Source organism: Pinus tabuliformis, chromosome J, assembly GCF_031772625.1.
Source record: "Pinus tabuliformis cultivar Carrire ecotype Pingquan chromosome J, CPIR1, whole genome shotgun sequence".
Classification (NCBI taxonomy): Eukaryota; Viridiplantae; Streptophyta; class Pinopsida; order Pinales; family Pinaceae; genus Pinus; species Pinus tabuliformis.
The window spans coordinates 128,838,052-128,859,488 of record NC_142295.1 but is presented as its reverse complement, the minus strand read 5'-3'; positions in this window follow the sequence as shown (position 1 = coordinate 128,859,488).

The following is a 21,437-nucleotide window of genomic DNA, read 5'->3' as shown; positions in this document are numbered from 1 at the left end:
TCACGACGCTCAGAAAGAAGCGCAAGAGCACATACAACAGGCATAAGGGCAGCGGCAGAGAATACCATCCTCAGGAAGAAAGAGAACCGATCTGGAACCCTACATTCTGAATGAGATGCAGAGCGATCACTTTCCCCAATCCCCACAGACAAATCGGCGTTGTCAACTCTGGAGGAGCAGGCTCACTCCAGAAACGAAAGGCATGCTGCCTCTTACATCCTCGCCTATCTGCCACCCCTATTTTTGTAAGGGGGAATCTCTGACACTCGGATTTGTCCAAACTCTTCTTCAACTATTTTCCAGCTGCCCGAATTCAGTTGCAGACCTTCCTTGGATAACTTATCTGTTGTATCATTACGATCCCTGTATATGTGGGATAGTGAAAAGTTGTTAAAGGAAGTTTTGAGAACCTGAATATCATCAACCAAAGAGAGTAAAATCTGATTTCTGCACCTGCTTTGACCATTAACCGAGTTAATGACATTTAAAGAATCTCCGAAGATCTGGATCCTGAAAATGCTCCTTTGGATGAGCCAACAGAGAAGGAGTTTTAAGGCCAAGAGCTCTGCATAATTGTTCGATCCGGAACCAAGCCCAACAGAGGCTTTATAAGACTGATGAGTATTTGTGTGAAAAGCTATTCCTGCACCTGCCCTATTGTTTTGAGAGGCCCCGTCGAAATATGCCCAGGGAATGCCTTCTTGAATTTGTTCTATCCTATTCTGTCTCGGGGCTTTGTTCTTCTCTGGTTCAGGGATATTTGAGTAGATCATAGAACTTTGTATTGCTATAACTGTTCCCTGGCATTCCTTATCTTGAAAAATGCTCCGATTTCGGGCGATCCATACCCCCCAACAGATTATAAGAGGTAAGTTCCGCATGTTACCTTCCGGGTAATTTTTCCACCAATTGTCCCAAGCTTCATCCAGATTCCTTCCTACCCAATCTATCTTCTGATTCATCAGTTTTTCTGCCTCTGCCCAGACATTTTTGGCTACTGGACAAAAAAGGAATAAGTGGTGGATAGTTTCAGAATCCGTTCTGCATAAAGAACATCAACCTGGTCCTTGCAAATATCTGGCTTGTAGGATATCCCAAGTAGGTATTTTCCTTTTTAAAATGCACCAAAAGAAGTGCCTGGCTTTCGCTGGGCATTTTAATTTCCATAAGTTCCTAGCCCACCATTCAGGCTCTTCCCATCCTTTTCTTGACATGATGAATTTGTATCCATTTCGTGGGGAGTACTCTCCTGTATCAGCATGAGCCCATATCAGCTGATTCGATTCCTCTTTTATTCGGACATTTGTTCTGGATAGTTCTTGGGTATAAACATTCCATTCGTTCCACCAAGGGGCCTCTAAGTCCAATTCTTCGCCTGATTTCCAAGCTTGTCCCCATATTGAAGAGTGCCCAACTTTCTCTACCTAGTTTAGGGAGAAAATACCTTTTGATTCTAACTGTCCAATTAGTCCAGGGGAAAGGGCATAGTTTCCATTGCAGCCCACCCATGGGTCTTTTCCTAACTATAGATTTCTCCCATTCCCTATCTTCCATGCCAGCCCTTGTTCAACTACTTTGAAGGATTCCACCGTTTCTTTCCATACCACCGAGACATTCTTCTTTTTCTTGTTTTGGCTCCTAATCCAGTCTTCTAACGGGATCAGATCTATGTATTTTCTCTTCACAACTCTTGTCCATAAATTTTCCAACTTTATGAGCCTCCAGCCTGATTTGGCTGCTAGCGATAGACTGAAATCATTAAGGTTTTTTATTCCCCATCCTCCCCATTCTTTTGGTCTTGCCACTTTATCCCAAGCAACCCATCGGTGAACAGAATCTTCCTTCGAGCCTGCCCAGAGAAACCTACTGCATATTCTTCTTATTTTCTCCAGTATCCCTTTTGGTACCCAAGTTAAAGCTGCCCAGTAAACCGGCATGGCTAAAAGCACTGCTTTGATTAGGATCAACCTCCCTGCTCTTGACAGCCATTTGTAGCTCCAATGCGCAATTCTGGCTTCTATTTTGGCTATCAACCAGTTCCAGTCTTCTTTCCTGTATGCGTTAGGCTTCAGCCAAAAGCCTAAGTACTTAAAAGACCCATCCATATTGCATATATCAAAAGGAAAAGATGAAAGTATCTGTGCTTTCTCTTGTCTATTTAAACCTTCCTGAATGATCTGAGATTTTCTGATATTTATGCACATTCCTGTTGCTTTCAAAAAGAGGTCAAAAATGAGTTTTAATTCCTTTATTTCATTGGAGGTTCCATTTGAGAAAACCAAAATATCGTCAACAAAAAGAAGATGGGATATGAACAAATTTACCGCCACTTCAATCCCTTTTACCTTGCCTTCCCTTTTGGCCTTTTTAATCAGCTGACTTAGTCCTTCAGCAACTAATAGGAAGAGCATGGGTGACAAGGGGCATCCTTGCCTCAAGCCTCTCTGTCCTTTAAAGAAAGAAGTAGCTGCCCCGTTTATGAGGACCGCATAACTGACATTTGAAAAGCAACCCATGATCCAGCTGATAAAATCCACATTGAATCCTAAATGGGTTAAAAGGAGCCTGAGATAATTCCAGTTAATTCTGTCATATGCTTTTGATAAGTCTATTTTTATTACAGCTCCCTTCATGTTCTTCTGTTTAACACTATGCAAGGTCTCCTGCGCCACGCCTATAGCTTCATGTATCTGTCTCCCATTTAGGAACCCAAATTGTTCGCTGGATATGCATCTTGTCAGTATCGGCTTTATGCGGATAGCAATCACTTTAGCAATAATCTTGTAAATACTATTGCATAGTGAAATAGGCCTGAAATCTTCAAATGTTTCAGGGTTTTCCTTTTTAGGGATGAGGGCTATGAAAGTTGCATTAAACGGATTGTATACCTCTCCCTTTCTTCTGGATTCATCAACCACCTCAATTATCTCAGAACCTATCAAGTCGAAGAAATGTTGGAAAAGCTCAATGGTCCACCCATTCGGACCTGGGATTTTGTTTTTGGCCATTGATTTGATGACATAGCTCACTTCTTCCTGAGTGACTTCGCTCATTAGTTCCTCTGTTTCTTCCCCTTCGACATACCGAGGAAAACATTGAGCGGTCTTGATAATTTCAGCGATTGTAATCTCTCCTTGGTCTGTATACAAGCTTTGGAAGTGCCTTTGCCCAAGCGCTGAAAGGGACTCAAACGTCTTTATCTCCCTGCCCTCTTCATTCTTGAGATTCCAGATTGTGTTTACAGATTTCCTTCCTTTTGCATAGTTATGGAAGAATTTCGTGTTTTCATCCCCTGACTTGAGCCAGATCGCTCTGCTCTTTAACCTCCATTCCTCCTCTCTTGCCAAAAGTATTTGGGATTGACGTTTTCCCAGGGATAGGATCTTCTCTTTTGATTCTTGTGTTGCATACTATCCTGTTCTGTGCTCTCCAACCTTTGTAATTTCGCTGTGATCCTAGATAAATCTTCATTGTGTTTCTGCTTCCTATCCTTTGCCCATTCAATAGTAGCCTTCTTTAGTCTCTTTAAATTTTCCATAAACAAAAACCCCTTGTCCTCGGCTGTATTCCTATCTGGGTGTTGCCATGTTTCTTTGAACAGCTTTTCAAAGGATTCCTCTTGCAGCCATGTAGCATTGAACTTGAAAGGGGCTGCCGGCTTAAGTGGAGGCCTGGATATTTCTAAATAGATTGGGAAATGATCCGAGGGTCCTCCCTCTTCTACCCATTGCCTAAACAGGGACACTCTGGATGATAACTCTTCGTTTATAAGGAAACGGTCCAGTCGTTTTGCAACTCTTGCTTCTCCTACTCTTCTGTTCCTCCATGTCGGCTTGATCTTGATTGGGTTTGCATCTATCAAGTTGTTAGAGATTAAAAGATTGTGAAAAAAATCAGAGAGTGAGTCCTCTCTGGCTGATGGCCCCCATGCCTCCGCCCTACCAATTGAGAAATTCAGATCTCCGCCCAAGATTAGATTTTTGTCTTTCACCACCAATTTTGACAGAAATTCCGTCCAAAAGGATACTCTTCCCTGACAAGGTCCATAAATATTAATCAATGTTAAGGGAAATGCAAATTCTGGGGACTGAATTTCGATGCCCATTGCATGCTTCATGCCCCATTGATTTGTGATTTTTAATTTCCCTTCCCTGCACCCTACCGCCATACCTCCGGAGTGTCCTACTGAGTCAATAGTTGAGAAATGCCAGCCCGGCAAAAGTGTATTCAGTGCAGCTTCTACTTCTTCACCCTTCCCCAAAGTTTCCTGAAGAAGGAAGATATCCACCTTTGAATTTAAAAGCCTCTCCCTGAGCGCCAGTTTTTTGGTTTTACTGGCTAAACCCCTACAATTCCAGGATGTGAAGATCATTGTAAACCATTGTCAGGGGCCTGCACTGCTCTAAGTGCCCCGAGAATTGATAGTTGTTTACTGTCAGCTACATCGTGCTTTGCTTTGACTTGAGCCTTGGAAAGCTTTGATTTCCTTCCTCTAGGCTTTCGTTTTGAACATTGAGCAGAGGATTGGCCTATTCCGCCAACAGAGTCTAAAATCTCAGACTTGTTATCTTGTGATCTGAGATTATAGTGGCGGAAAGGAGGAGCGACTGAAGGAGAAGGCTCCTCATAAGGGCCCTCATCACGGTTCAGCTTTATGGAGGGAATAACAGCCGAAAAAGATCCAACATCATTTTCCATTTGCTTTACAATATGCCCTTCCATAAGATTGTTATCTTCAGTAATACATTTATTATTCTGAATATCAGACTTCAAGCATATATCTCTTATTTCAGAAGGAAAAGATGTATTGCTTTGGTCCAATGCCATATTCTTTGAGTCCTTGACTAGATAAGGGTTTTGTAATGCTGTCGCTTCCTTGCAAATCTCCTGAGTTGCTCCTTCGATCCCAGACACGATTGCAGCTTCTTCCCTACTGTCCATATTGACTTGAAAAGTTTCCTCCGATGTTTTCCCCTCTTGCTTAGTATCCGCCTCCATGACCCCTTCTTGTTGGAAAGACGGAGGTTCTGTCCTCTGGCTTGCTTGGTTTTGATTCACTACCTTCTCAATCTGAGCAGCTGTCTTCTGATATCTCCTTCATCTTCTCCCTAATGGGCATTCCTTAGCCAAGTGTCCATAGGAATGGCACCTATGGCACCTAAAAGGCAAATGTTCGTAATCCAGAACCTGTTCAAAAACGTACTCTTTATATTGAAGGTTGATTTTTTCTGCTAGGCCTCCCCGCGGATTTAGACTGACTAGAATCCTTGCCATTGCTTTGTTATGTGTTTGCAAGAATGATGTATCCGCTTCCAAATATGTGCCCAACCTGTTCCCTATCGCTTTAAACACCGATTCCACCCAGAGAAAAGATGGTAAACCCGGAGCCCTTACCCACACCGGAAAAGCATCTGTTTTTGCATGCACCGCATCGAACATTGGGCTCCATTTTTTGAAAAGAACAGGTATGCTTCCGAAGGCCTAGTTCCTTCCTACCACCCAGTCTGCCGCTGCCTTATTCTCGAAACGCACCATGAACCATCCTTTGGCTAAGGCCGAAACCTGAAAGCTTTTGATAAGATCTGACTTCCAGTTTTGATCTCCCCATGCATGGATGTAATTTTTTGAGTATTTATAGCCCCTCGCCCGACCTACCAAAGTGCATTCAGCCACTTCCAGCGCCTCTTCTATCTGCACATCCATACCCAACACTAGATTTCCTTCGAGTTCCTGTGATTTTATCGTCCTCTGTTTCTTTCTTTTCTCCCCTGTTATCCTTGCCCCTTGGCCCTCTGCTCTTGTTTGCTGGCTCTGTTCAGCCCTCTCTTACAGGTTTTGCTCATACCCCAGGATAGCGGATCTTGTCGCATGAGATGCTGTCACTGTATCACTGATCAAAGCATTGGCTTGCTCAAGGGCGATTTGAGATGGATCCTGGTTCAGTAACTCCGATCCTATATGATTCTTTTGTAGATCTGGGCTGCCGTCAATTCCTGCTATCCTCCTACCTTCATCCCTGATGGGACTTCCCGCTCCTTTTGCGATAGAAGCCCTGGTAACTGCCAATGCTTTCCCAGAAACCTCTGCAAAATCTATTCCTAGAGGCGTTCCGCTATTTACGATGTCCTCAAGACCTCCTGAGAGGACTGGCCCGTTAGAGAAAACCTTGCCTTTGTGGCTTTGGACCCTGGATTGAAAACCTGCATGCAGCTCCATCCCTTTCATTTTTCTTGACTGCTGCACTCCCTTGCTGCCCTGATGGGTTGTTTCCTTCCCTTCCAAATAATCTGATGGCTGGGGTATGCTCTTCTTACTATCCTTTTGCCCTTCCAGAGAAGTCAGGCCATTGCCACAGTTGTCTAACGCTCCAAAATACCATTCCAAGTTTTGCGCGGTTGGATCCTTTCCCGAGACCGATAAGATGTCTTCGGGGGCTGGGTCCAGATCCACTACTTCACTTGGATTAACCATGGTAACTGAGCCGGTTAGCTAAAACACGCTCAAAACAATCTTATTTCTCCAGGATCGATGCTGAGCTTAAGTCAGTTCCAAACACAAATCCTTTGTCTTACACTATTCCTTTGTTTTCCACAGTAAAAACTCTTACCTTCCAAAAGCTCCTGAGTTTCCCCAGCTGTTTTGCCTCCTGGGTGCTGTCGCCTTCTGTCCAGCTGCCAGCCGCTCTGTTCTCCAGTGTATAGCCCTGCGTAGACATTTCTTCCTTCTAACAAAGGTCTGGATGGAGCTAGGCCTCGGCCCAGCCCGCCCTGGGTCCAGTCTGCGCACCTCCCGTCGCATGTTCCCACCTTCCTTCCTCCGTCATAGTAGTAGTTACATATCAAAGGTTGAGATTCATCTCAAAAGTAGTTATGGCCTTGCCCCATGATATGAAAAAAATTCATATGAAATGAATTATGGTGTTTTGGGCATTGGTATTGATAAATCATGGTATTGTAACAAAGCCTATTTACAAGTTAAGAATCTCCATGACAAAAAGTGAAGGTATTCCCCATGGTTAAGAATCTTGTTACAAGTTTTATTTATTTATTTATTTTTATATGTTTAACTCATATATTGATTCCTTTTATAATTAATAACCAACGTAGATCCATTTTAACCTTGGATCTATCAAGGGCTGAGAGAGATCAAATCTCTTGGGATGCAAACCTCTTGTTTGAGTGAAAAACTTGATGAAATGTTTTCACCTTGAAAGATTTGATCCCTCTTGATAGATCCAAGGTTAAAACAGATCTATGCATGTTTACCTAATAGATAAATATATAAAAATAAAACATAAATTTTGAAAAATAAAAACTATAAATACATAAATCAAAATCATTAAATGTGATTCCCTATTTTTTTTAAACTTTAATACTTTGCAGCGCTAACATCCACCTAGATAAAAACATAGAACAAGAATATTACATCTACATGACTGTAAATTTTTTATTTTATTTTTCTAAGGTATGCACGAAGGTTATTGAAAATGAGATAGGATTGTTACACATTCATTAATTTAATTCCTTATCTCATATGTTGTTACTTTATAATAAAATTTGCACATGCCCTGGTTTGTTGGTTGGATTTCATATTGTATATATTCCTATATCCAGGGCACTAAATGTTATCCCATGAATCCTGGCACATTGAAAACAATTCAAAGGAAACTATGAGATTTCTTAAAGTATGAGAGGCGCTATAACCTAGACTCCTCTATTGTTTACACTTTTCCGCTCTGATGCAACTGGATCACACATCACAGTTTGATCATTAAAACAACACTGTGCATGGATGGTTCTCGATGCCACCTGTCATATGCAATGAGAACGGGATAGAGGACAGGACATCAACCTGGCGATTTCTCCACGATTAATTTTTTTCGATGAAGATCCGATGACTTGAATTCACAGGTTGTGGATTAGGGTAATGAACGAAGTTGTCTCTAATGTGATTTATTGGAAGCCTTTTTGGTAGGTTTTTCCAGTCAAAATCCGGCAGAAATATATTGGAATCGTAAGTTTGATAGCTAGTTTCTGCACAATCAAAGCGTCTCAAGGGTTTTCCAGGGCGCTGAATCCAAATATGCAGTCAAAAAACCATTTTAACTCCAACAAGTCGAGATTTAACCTCAATTTTTTCCACCGTCACCGGAATCTCCAAAAAATAACTCCGTAATGAACTATCCAATTCCCCGTCGATAGTCGTTCGATAGTCGTTCATTTTCTCCCTGCCAAATCTGAGGAAGGCTCTACAACTGGTGAGAGTTTTCTTCATTCCTCGACGGCTAAAGGAGAATCTTACTAGCTAACTCCGCCAGGTTATGTTATACTTCCCTGTATTATTTCCTTGAATTATTAAGGCTGAGATTTTTCCTTGTTTCCTTCTGCGTTTTGTAGTCTTGCTGAATAGCTTGCTTCCCATCTGTGCTTATCTGGTAATTGTCCCACACCAAGGCTCACGTCGTGACTAATTCAAAGGGTGGCACGATCAAGGTTGGGATTCGTCGACTCGTTGAGTCGTTTCGCTGGTTGTTGTAACGTTCAACAACCTTCAATTTTTATACTTAGTTATCAATAAATAATGGGGACTTTTTATTTTTTGTATTTTAATTTATTTTAAGTTCTATCACATTCCACCTCTGATATCCTCTTCCTCGGATATCTTACATTTTCGATATCTAATATCTCTAATATTTCCATCAGACCTCTTATATTAGAACTATTTCATCGGAAGTCTTTTATTAAAATCCCCAATATGAAACCCTTGATATAATTCTCCCAATATGCCTCGCACCTCTTTCATCAGAGTTTTTCATCTGATATCCTTCATGACCGTTATTATATTGGAACCTTTCCACATCGGAAGTTTAGATTATCGTAACTTTCTAATACAGTCCTCCGATATAATTCCTTCGATGCGCTGACATGGTAAGCCCACATGATTTCACACTCGCGCACTTAATGTTTGATAATGGGGATTTATGGTTTTTGAAATTTTAAATGTCTTCATTCATTTCGCCTCGATATTGTGAAGATTTGATTTAAAGGAAAATATTAGTATTTCAAAATTGCATTGTTTACGCTAAGTCCTCGTTGAAGAGAAGTGTTTCACTAATCCCTATGTTTTCTATTCAGGCAAGCTCTGATTCTCGTAATAATGAAGAGATGTCGAAGACAGGAAGGGGTAAGAAGAAAATTGCAGCACAACAACAATCCATCGCTCCTTCAATTTAAAGTATTGAAGAAAAGACTGTTATGCCAAGACTGTTTTTTGATATAGTTTGTACTAAAGATTTTGAACATTCTTCATGGGAAGTGATGTAAAAAATATTTGAAGATGAAGGACCTAGGGTTACTTAGAGAACAATGACTGTTGATGATTTTACCCCAGCTTCAATTACAACCTTCAGTGATGCAGTGAATTCTTTGATACACATAATTACAGCCAGACTAAGACTTCTTCCCTATACCGATATGGTTCAGTGGGTCATGGATAATATAAGTATTGATGATAGAAAAATTGTTACAAACAAGCACATAGTCATCACGTCTTTTTTTCAGTGAGGACTTGCAGAGAATGTATCATTTGCCTGAGCCACAATGCGAATACGATAAGGAATATATTGAGGCATTTCTTAAAGAGCATGGACATGCATCAAAGCTAATTAAAGGGTGGAGAAGGGACTCAAACAAACACAAGAGAGAAGTGAGCAGTAAGTATGTTGTAGACTCTCTCGTTGGTCCTTATTCTTAGGTAGCTACTATGATGTGTAGGCTTCATGCACTCCCAAATGCACATAAATTTCCTAACCAATGGGTAACTCTTATAGACAGGGCTTCATAAGGGTTTATATTTGATTGGGCCACTATACTTTTAGAAAATTTCGCTGCCCATATTTTACATTTTAGGAGTAAACGCGAAGTTCCCCAGAATATAATCCATCCTTTCTATAAGAGTGCTTATATCATGGATGCTTTATGCTTTTTTATGGACTTTTCATCTATGGGATGGAAGTGGACTCTGCGACACCCAACTCCCATTCATATTTATCATGATATTTTATGGGACTCCAAATATCACTAACATTTCTATAAAATCTGCCATGGTGTCATGTTATTAACATATCAGGTGATCTTTGATAAAAAGGCTCTTTGAATGTCTCCAAAAGTTGAATATGATCTTCTCCGAGTAGGGAATTGATTGGTGAATAATCATTCACCTATATCATGGTATATGGAAATCTAGAAAATCCCCATTTTTATCGTTGTTCATTCCTGATAAACTTCTAACTAGGGAGATAGCGTATCAAACTGTGGGTAATGGTATTTCTAATGTCTTGAAAAATTCCAACAAAAAGATGTGGCCTTCTTTCCTAGCCCAATTTGGTATATTTTCTTTAGATAGTTACAAACATGCACAAATTGAAATAAATGCTATTCAAGATCTTTGATTTCCTACTATACCTAATAGATAGTATGATCCTCATCAAGTGGTTAAAACGATCACAATTGCATCAAGTATTAGACAATTTGTTCACGAGCCTGATAATTTTGATGATTTGTTTAAGAGAGCTCCTTATTCGTTGGTGGCACAAAGGGCAGAGAAACAATTAACCCATGAAGAAATGAATCAGTTTATACAATACAGAGCCTCCAGGCTAGCAAAACTTTCTATGGATTCATTATAGGTTCCTCAAGAGAAGACTATTCATGATGATGTTGAAATTATAGGTTCTACACAATCGGTTGATCCTTCTCAACCAAAAGTAGCAGTTACTTCTTCCTCTTCTCAAGCAGAAGGATTTGTGCATGATGCTAGGTTAGAAGAAATTTGGGAATAATACAATCAAGCTCTTAATTCCACAACTGATGAGTCTCAGGCTGCTAAGACTCCTCCACAAATGAAGGTTCCAGACACTCTAAAGAATCATGAACAGACTTCGATAACAATGAAGGTTCATGAGAAGCCTTTGGATGATAAAGATGTTGAAATTATACCAATATTTCCCTCTTTTGAAGTTGTTTTAAGCATAGAGGAGATTCTTCCATTGAATATTTTCTACAACCCTCAACACAAAGTTGTAGTAAAGAGGGAGAGAAAGAAAATAAATCACGACTAGCCCCAAGAATTAGTTCATGGTAATTCATCTTTTGAAGTGTGGAAAGTATCTACAACAACTCCTACAAAGGAATTCGGTAGGCTTACTCAATTTACAGGTGCTTATGCCTCAACCACTATTGACAAAGCCACAGAAGTGTAGCAACTTCTAAAGGAGAAAGAGGAAAAAATTTCACCGTTAGAACAAAGTATTGAAGCAGGAAAAAAAAGATAACAGAGCACTGGAAGGCATAGGTGACATAGCTTCAACACAGGTTTGACTTTCTTAGATTCCAGTATGATGTTGATACACATGCCCAATATTCACAGATCCAAGAGCTGCAAAGAAGGATTGAATGTCTGAGTGTCAATCCAAAATTGATTGAATTTAAGAAAGATGCTAAATATTTTAACACTCTTCTTGCCCAACAACAGATAGACTTTTTTCCAAAAATTGGCAATTATTCATGATCAATGTAGGACAATTGGCTCCCTAGTAGACCAACTATCAGATATTAAAAATTACTATGAACATATAGAGGATAAAATTTATGGTTTCTTAACCTGGCAGGAAAGTGTAGAAGGAAGACTAACCAATATTCCTAAAATCGAAGAGGCTCATAAAGAGTTTTTTTTCAAAGAATGGGAGATTTGCATTAAGAAAGTAGAAGCAACATTTTATTAAGCGTGGGACATTTCAAGCAATATTATTAAGGGAATCAGTGATAACTTTCTCCAATCTAATCTCATGAGTTGTCCCAAGGGAACGTTACCTGATATCAAAACTGAGGAATAAGGTGTGGCAAGAATATTCCAAGAAAAGGGTCAATATTATTGATCAATTGACCAAGACTAACTTAGAGAGTCATTGGAATTTCTTAGTGAAACCACAGTCAGTGGCTTATGCTCTGATGCTTATCAAACACTACCACACAAATGTTGCCAGCGTTGAGAGATGCGATCTTCACGAGCTAAATGTGGATACAACCCAAGTCTCCACCTGAATTGAAGAATTTGATTGATATCTATGAGTTGCAACAATGCATCGGAGGACAATCTTCCTCCCAAGCATAGACAATCTGTTGTAACTGATTCCAAATATGTTCCTTTTAGTTATTTTTATTTGAGATTGCTTGAAGTTGTTATTGTATTTTCTATCTTTATCTTTTGTTATGAAACTATAAATCCCCTCTCTGAGATAGGAGAGGTAGTTCTAAATTTTTGTAAGAGAATGTTGAAGCCACACTATTGTAACTAAGGTTTTCCCTAGTATCAATATGAACCATTGCCTTTCTATGATGATCAGATCAATGATATATCATGTATTATTATCCTTTAGTTGTTAATTTTCTTAGAGTAGAATGGAATTCTATTTTTGTTCACCATATATGTGTTAAAGCGATATTTCATTATCATTATTGATGTGTCTGATAGAAATTACAAATTATATGTGAACAACGAGATCTTAGTATATGTGGCGATTTAACAAACTAATTTAATTAACTATTTAACTAAATTGGTTATCTTTATTTGCGTTAACTTCATAATTACATGATAATATATATTCTTATGATAATTGTGAAATATTTGTAATCACATATACCAGTAGCTTACCTGGGATAAATAGTAGTATATTGATCTTTATTTCAGTTTCTAGTCATATTAGAGCATTATATATTTATTCACTTCATTTTATATTGTTTTATAGAAAGGGAAACCGGTCCCATAATTCTAGTCAGATCCATCATCCCAAACGAAAAAGGATTTGCTCTAAGGTCTCGACCGGGTGGTTTCCCCCAATGTTAATGTAGTCATTCAGGACCATCAACACTGGTCTACTACCATAAGCCTTCTAGCTAACGTAGAACCGACAAGGCTGACACGACATTTACTAGGTAATCTTCCTTGTTCTTTTTTTTTTTAATAGTTTTTCTTTACATATTTACTTACCAATTTTTGAGTTCCTTGCTCACTAATACTTCTTTAGTTTTGCATTTTCTTTGGGCACAGGTGGGTTCCGAACTTACTTAGTTTTTGTTCCAAATGAAATTGGGAATACTTGGTATGTTCTCTTAACCATATATTTTATTTTCTCTCAGGTTTGATTGGTATCCGGGCCCATCCTTCGGCTATATGTTGAACAGAGCATGGCCCTGCACCACAGTGCTAGGTTTTCAGTTAGTTTTATATACTATCTGCATTCTGAGACTGTTCAGAGTAGGGTTTGGATATTAAGCGATTATTTATATACAACCCCTTTTCTCTTTCTTAGGAACAACAAATGGTTGTATATCTAGAGTATTGGCATACATAGGTTTTCCCTTGTTGTCAGAACGACTAAGTCATTTTTGTCTGTAATATGAACCCCTCTTTTTATTACAAAATCTCTCTTGGTATTTAAGATACTTTGTGTTTGTGATGTCACTGATTGTATGAAAATAAGTTTTAATTATATGTTACTGTCAACTAAATTTATTCATTTTAGTGTTTACATAATGTGCATGGTTTTCTCTTACTTAATTCCCGCTCTTACGTAATTATGTTTTCTTTTGATAGTGGTATTACTGCAAACCTCAGTCTATTGAAATTCAATAAGAGGGTTATGTTTAACGAAAAGATTGTCTGTTTTATTTGTAATTGTTGAGCCCTCGGGGTTTATTCTATTGATCTTTACATTAGTTCTCTTTGTCGTATAGTAACATAATTATTTTGTGCTTTCCCCTAAAAAGGGTTTGGTTTATTTTGTTCTCTATATTTCCACTTGTTCTATTATGACAATAATCTTGGGTGAGGCAGAATTGGGTTCCTCTAATCTCTACTAAGCCCACACGATGTTAGTTCTTTAGTCCATGAACATGCATGTGGTTTGGGACTGCTCTGGCCAACAAACTTTAGTCTGTCAGCTGGAGCTAACCCTACCAAGCCATTATAATCTACAGTTTTATTTTCTCAGTCAAATCTTGGTTGTTTTTTTTATAAAAACCTTAGTTTTAGTAATTCATACAATAATAACCAACACTTTACTAGGCTTCACCACCGAGTTTAGCCCTCCATCATTAAATGTCTCCGCGACTAATTTTTTATTGCAGTAGTCATTTATCCTGCAACAAACCTTCCTTTTAGGTTATCCTAGACATGCAAATTATTTCTAGCTTCTTTCTTTTATTTTTATTTCTTTTGCTTTTATAATCGTCATGACATAGCAAATAGTACTTCACATAGTTAATTCTATTTATCACAACATACACAAATTTTCTTTATTTACTACAACATGCACGAATTTTACAGAAATATTAATATAAGGGTTATAAAATATACTTATTTGAATTACTTTGTAATTGTTCAAGAAACTCAATTCTGGAAAAAACCATTTCGCCCTTCCAATGAGACTGACGATAACGTCTAGTCTCCCCCAAGCTTCTCAATTCCAGAATAGTTAGTTGACAACAACCTTTCAGATTAGTTTCTCAGTCATCAAGAATCACTGAGTCTAGCCTGGAACTGGGAGACTTACGTCTATCTTGGAGGTTTCCACTAGCTTTAGTCCAACTCAAGAAACCCTCCCCAGGCAACTGCTTGCCTCACCCTCACAATGTCCTGTTCAAGATTACAAACTTCGCCTCTCTCTTGCAAGGTGGTATCTCTTCCCTCTAGTTGCTAACCCCTTGTTTTCCTACTGAGTTTTCTTTATCTCTAGGGAAATGAGAGAAATAACTGCCTCCAATTGTCTGGAAGTTGAAAATTCATTTTTGGGTCATTCCATGAGTTTCCAAATTTTCACAAAATATTTTTATTAATAAAATGATAACATAACCTTTTTTAACATTTAAAGTTTCATTAGGCTTTTTCTCAAAGCCTATAACAAAAGTAAATGGTAGTAAATGATAAATAATTAGGATAGTTGAGGGTGTTACAACATGGGAAGTCTTACCTTTACTAATAATAGCCACTTGTAAGATTTACAACTCAAGTTTCTAATCCCTGAATCACTTTGTGAATTTTTTGTGTCTATATATGACTCTCACACAAAAAGTTTCAAATTTGACAAAACAAATTAACTATTGGTTATTTTTACACGTGGAAAATTCATTTAAATTTTATGCATTTAAATAGGCTACATTACAAAAGAATAACATAGGAAAAAATATGGGTTGTCAAAAACAATGAATCAAAATGTTTACATAACAATAAATTAACTATTTTATTTTAATTCCTTGATCACGGTGTGAAACAATTGTATAATAGGATGAGACAACGACAAATGAACGGGAGCTTGGGTGGCGGATGGAGGCCTCATACTCCTCACATGCTTGGAAGGTTAGTAATGGTGGCAGCCTGAATGCAAAGAATTTATGACCAGAGAGAAGGTGGAAGGACCATCAATAGCTTGGAAATTATGAATGGTGTTGCTCTATCAAGGTTTCATAGCCTTTAGAAAGGAAGAGAGGTCCTGGAAGTTGATGAATTGAGCGAAAGACGTCGACAAGAGTTGGAGACTACCATGACTCGTCACCCAAATCTAGAGGAATTGACTCCTTCGACGGTCTTCTCCTACAGGTTTGTACCTATGGCAGTTTCCTATCTTATAATCCCCTATGTCTGGCCTATGTCTGTGCATTTTTTATGACGAAGTATGGTCATGATATTTGATGTTAAAGAGATACAAAACTGTAAAAGTAGGAAGGAAATTATGGTTTTGTATGGAAAATTGTTTGTTGATCTGTCTATTGTTTCTATATACTTTGGTATTTTTCTTTTGCATATGGGAATGTATTTAAAGGCTCTAGTATGGAATTTCATTGGATTCATATGTTGGCCTGCTTATGGACGCACTTATGCTGGTTGTCTAGGGTTTTTGTTGAATATGTTATGGAATTCAAACATGGCCCTCCTTTCTTTGTTTAAATATTTTGGTTCTCATTGTCTAGAGGAGACTTGGGTTGCAATCTTCCACTCCATAATCCATATTCAGTGCTATGCACCTATCACATGGTGGGCTACTAGAATTATATCTCATAGTTATATGTTTGTCTGTTTGACTACTCCTACAAGTATTTTAGGGTGGAAAGGGTTTTGGATTGTTAATTCGGTCACCAATTGTGCATCGGCTTCTGTAGTGCTCGGGCTTGGATTTAGCCATCTCAACAGTCATTTGTGCATTTCTTTGGTTGTTAACTTCATGGCTCGCCCCTCATATGCCACTGGCTCATCGACCAGGGGGGGTCGTGGTTGCAGTACAGTGAACGGGCAGCACATTAGTGCCAGTTAGCCCCAGTCTTGACCTTTGAGAAGTCGTGGCCATCAAACCACCTCTTTCCTTATCCATGATGTAGCTCAGGTTTTTGAAATTGGTACTCCAGAACAGGTCTGTCAATTAATCTCGGGATGGGAAGCAGAGTTGAACTAGCAGGCGACATAATCATATGAGGATTTGGGAGATTGACAGGATCTGGCTCTAGACCTGGGTCACTCCTGTGGAAGATCCTCCCAATATAAGAAAATTTTGTACCTCTACTGGATAATGAATAACCTCATAGATAATGCCTTGACTGCTCCTCCAAGTGAATCTACTCAGACATAATATGGACATGCTGAAATTAAAATAGACCTGCAACAGATCCAGTTTCAAATGTAGCAACAAAATGGATGCCTTAGCCACATTGAGAGTCACAACTAGTGCATTCCTCAGTCAAAACTTCCAAGTTCCAGTGTGAAGGATCCAACCCCAATTAATTCTTTTGAAGTTTAGTTGATTAGATGTCTCAATTTTGACTTATATTTTTCCATATGCAGTGTTTACAGTTTCTAGTTCTAAACTTTAGATATTTAGCATATAGTAGGATACATGACATTCATACATAAATAGTTTTTCTTGACAGTCTCAAACTCTTCCAGTTTTGGATGACATATAATGCACTTAGATGGCCAAGAAATCTCGTTTCCGGGCAAGTTGAGGCCACCTAACAATTTGATCTATGTATGTAACCTTTCATTTTAAGAAAATTAATGGAAAATGTCATGCCAAGCTTACAAAAAAAAAATATTTTAGTTAAATAATTTCATTTTTTAATTTTATAGGCAGTAAGAATACCATGGTTTTTATTTTATAGGCTATAATAGGTAAGAATACTATGGATTGTGCAAATCGTGAGTAAAAATGTTTCATAAGGGTAAATTGGCTATTTTATTTTAGTTAAATAATTTTTTTTGTTCATTTTATTTTTATATTATTATTTCTTGTTTCATTATTTTATTTTTATGTAATTATATGAAGTAAAATTGTTATATTAATAATAATAATAATTAGTTTTTTAATTTAATTTTGTCTTTATTTAATTTGACTAAGTCAAAATGTTAAAAATACAACGTCTCATGTTTAGAGAGTAAGATTCCAATTTGGCACAACAAATTGACAATTGGTTATTTTTATATATGAACAATTCATTTGAATTTTGTGTTTTTAAATAGGCTACATTAAAAAACCACGGGTTGTGAAAAACCCTGTCAAAATGTTTACATAAGATAAATTGACTATTTTATTTTACTTAAATAATTTAAATTTTTTATTTTATGAGCTATAATAGAGAAGAATACCGTGGGAAAAAACCATGGTTATGAAAACTGTGAGTCAAAATGTCTCATAAGGGTGAAATGGCTTTTATTTTAGTTAAATAACTTAATTTTTTATTCATTTTATTTTTATATTATTCTTTCTTGTTTTATTATTTTATTATTTTATGTAATTATATAGAGTAAAAATATTTTATTAATAATTATAATCATTAGTTTTTTTTAATTTTATTGTGTTTATTGAATTTAAATTTTATTTTGTTTTTATGTAATTTGATTGAGTCAAAATGTTAAAAATTATAAAGTATCTCCCATACTATTTTAGAGAGTTTTTACATTTTAATTTTATTTTAATTAGGGTTGTCATTGACATCTTATTAAATTTGTTAAATGTTAAACATTTATGGTTGACATCTACCCCATATTGAGCTATAAAGTGCCTCTTGGCGCAATAATAATAATAATAATAATAATAATAATAATAAAGTTATAATATAGTTATTTTTTATGATTTTTTTAATCTTCGTAATGTGAGATGTATTATGAAGTAAGTTTTCTGGTGTTTATTATGGATTAATGCCTATCAACACTTAACCAATCATTTAGTTTATATAGTTGTAATAGTATTTATAAAAACCTAAAATATGTTGGTATATGTTGAAGCCACAACAATCACCCCTTGTTTTGATTAGTTAAATTAAAAAAAAAATACGGTTACCAAAATTTCTTTCCACCTGGATTTCTATATCTAATGCCTAATTCACTACTACTATGAGCTTATTATTTATTCTTTGACTATTGAGGGTTAAAGATAGTATCTTTATTGATTATTTTCCAGCAATCTTTTCTTTGTTATGTTTTTTGCTTTATGGCATTTCAATTTAGTTTTTTGGGTGAGATTAAAAAATATGTTGTTGTTTTTTTTCGTGAGTGTTTTTGATGTATGGTTGATTCTCTTTGATGGCCAAGTTTAAAATTTTTTTTATACAAATAACTTATAAGTGATTAAGGGATGAAAGTTTTAATGATGAACTCAATGTTTTATCTTCTCCTTCTAGTTTTAAACAAACATAGAGATTATCATTTAATCAAAGTTTGTGTAATGATGTTTCCTTAGAAAAAGATATAATTCAAATTAACAAAAATCATTGAGTAATAGAAGTAATTTTTAAGGAAGATTTTACTTTTTGTATTAAGATATATTTGCTACTCATTATAGGTTATCCATTGTAAATTGGAATTTACAACTCAAAATGATACAATTTTTATTAAAGAAATAATTTTAATTAAATTTTATTTTATTTCTTTTTATAGTAGAAGTGATCATACTTTTAAGAGAATATTTATATTTAAATATGTTTTGAAAATGAGATAGAGTTGTTACACATTCATTAATTTAATTCCTTATCTCATATGTTGTTACTTTATAATAAAATTTGCACATGCCCTGGTTTGTTGGTTGGATTTCATATTGTATATATTCCTATATCCAGGGCACTAAATGTTATCCCATGAATCCTGGCACATTGAAAACAATTCAAAGGAAACTATGAGATTTCTTAAAGTATGAGAGGCGCTATAACCTAGACTCCTCTATTGTTTACACTTTTCCGCTTTGATGTAATTGGATCACACATCACAGTTTGATCATTAAAACAACACTGTGCATGGATGTTTCTCGATGCCACCTATCATATGCAATGAGAACGGGATAGAGGACAGGACATCAACCTGGCGATTTCTCCATGATTAATTTTTTTCGATGAAGATCCGATGACTTGAATTCACAGGTTGGGAATTAGAGTAATGAACTACCCAATTCCCCGTCGATAGTCGTTCATTTTCTCCCTGCCAAATCTGAGGAAGGCTCTACAACTGGTGAGAGTTTTCTTCATTCCTCAACGGCTAAAGGAGAATCTTACTAGCTAACTCCGCCAGGTTATGTTATACTTCCCTGTATTATTTCCTTGAATTATTAAGGCTGAGATTTTTCCTTGTTTCCTTCTGCGTTTTGTAGTATTTCTGAATAGCTTGCTTCCCATCTACGCTTATCTGGTAATTGTCCCACACCAAGACTCACGTGATGACTAATTCAGAGGGTGGCACGATCAAGGTTGGGATTCTTCGACTCGTAATCCAAATACTTTGATTTACGGCTAAAGAAATATTATAATCATCCGTCATCCTCACAAATATTATATTGTAAGTTCTATCACATTCCACTTCTGATATCCTCTTCCTCTGATATCTTACATTTTCGATATCTAATATCTCTGATATTTCCATCGGAACTCTTATATTAGAACTATTTCATCGGAAGTCTTTTATTAAAATCCCTAATATGAAACCCTTGATATAATTCTCCCAATATGCCTCGCACCTCTTTCATCCGAGTTTTTCATCTGATATCTTTCATGATCGTTATTATATTGGAACTTTTCCAAATCGGAAGTTTAGATTATCGTAACTTTCTAATACAGTCGTCCGATATAATTCTTTCGATGCGCTGACATGGTAAGCCCACGTGATTTCACACTGGCGCACTTAATGTTCGATAATAGGGATTTATGGTTTTTGAAATTTTAAATGTCTTCATTCCTTTCGCCTCGATATTGTGAAGATTTGATTTAAAGGAAAATATTAGTATTTCAAAATTGCATTGTTTACGCTAAGTCCCCGTTGAAGAGAAGTGTTTCACTGATCTCTGTGTTTTCTATTTAGGCAAGCTCTGATTCTCGTAATAATGAAGAGATGTCGAAGACAAGAAGGGGTAAGAAGAAAATTGCAGCACAACAACAATCCATCGCTCCTTCAATTTAAAGTATTGAAGAAAATACTGTTATGCCAAGACTGTTTTTTGATATAGTTTGTACTAAAGATTTTGAGCATTCTTCATGGGAAGCGATGTAAAAAATATTTGAAGATGAAGGACCTAGGGTTACTTAGAGAACAATGACTCTTGATGATTTTACCCCAGCTTCAATTACAACTTCCAGTGATGCAGTGAATTCTTTGATACACAGAATTACAGCCAGACTGAGACTTCTTCCCTATACCGATATGGTTCAGTGGGTCATGGATAATATAAGTATTGATGATAGACAAATTGTTGCAAACAAGCACATAGTCATCACGTCTTTTTTCAGTGAGGACTTGCAAAGAATGTATCATTTGCCTGAGCCACAATGCAAATACGATAAGGAATACATTGAGGCATTTCTTAAAGAGCATGGACATGCATCAAAGCCAATTAAAGGGTGGAGAAAGGACTCAAACAAACACAAGAGAGAAGAGAGCAGTAAGTATGTTGTAGACTCTCTCGCTGGTCCTTATTCTTAGATAGCTACTATGATGTGTAGGCTTCATGCACTCCCAAATGCACATAAATTTCCTAACCAATGGGTACCTCTTATAGATGGGGCTTCAAAAGGGTTTATATTTGATTGGGCCACTATACTTTTAGACAATTTAGCTACCCATATTTTATCTTTTAGGAGTAAACGCAAAGTTTCTGAGAATATAATCCCTCCTTTCTATATGAGTGCTTATATCATGGATGCTTTATGTTTTTCTATGGACTTTTCATCTATGGGATGGAAGTGGACTCTGCAAGACCCAACTCCCATTCATATTTATCATGATATTTTATGGGACTCCAAATATCACTAACATTTCTATAAAATCTGCCATGGTATCTGTTATCAACATATCAGGTGATATTTGATAAAAAGGCTCTTTGAATGTCTCCAAAATTTGAATATGATCTTCTC